Genomic DNA, 702 nt, shown 5'->3' with positions numbered 1-702 from the left:
AAACGTGGTCGATCTCCTTGACCGCATCACGTGTATCACTTTACCAGGTCCAGCAATGCGGTAACAGGAGCTACAAAATGCTGCTAATAGCTCCTGATCCATGGGGATATATAGATGTCTTGTCACCTCAATCACAGCCAAATATCGCATTGAAGTCACCCGGAACAATGCGGATATCCTAAGAGAACGGCTGTCAGCCACAAAGGTGAGTTAAGCTTGGAACACCTGTCACATCTGATTTACATATATCATTAGGAGCGCACACAGTAGTGAGTATTTTACACACAAACACACATATAAACATATATGTAAGCACACACACACATGTATATATACATTTGTACAAATATATATATATATATATATATATATATATATATATATATATATATATGTATATATACATACATACATATATAGATACATATACATATATATGCATATATATAGATAAATAAATATATATAGATATGCTTATTGATGCAGCGGTAGCATTCTCGTTTAGCAATCTTGCTTACCTGCGTTCAAATCCCGCATTGCCAGTGGAAGGTAATCCCGGCCATTCCTTACACACAGGGGATGATTTAGAGGCAAAATAACCAGGCAACTTGTCACACGAAATAGAATAATCATTGTCCCAAATGGAATAAACTAAATTATCAGTTATCAATTATATACATATACTGTATGTAATATATATAT

The sequence above is a fragment of the Penaeus vannamei genome, chromosome 35, assembly GCF_042767895.1.
Source record: "Penaeus vannamei isolate JL-2024 chromosome 35, ASM4276789v1, whole genome shotgun sequence".
Lineage (NCBI taxonomy): Eukaryota > Metazoa > Arthropoda > Malacostraca > Decapoda > Penaeidae > Penaeus > Penaeus vannamei.
This window is presented reverse-complemented; position numbering follows the sequence as displayed.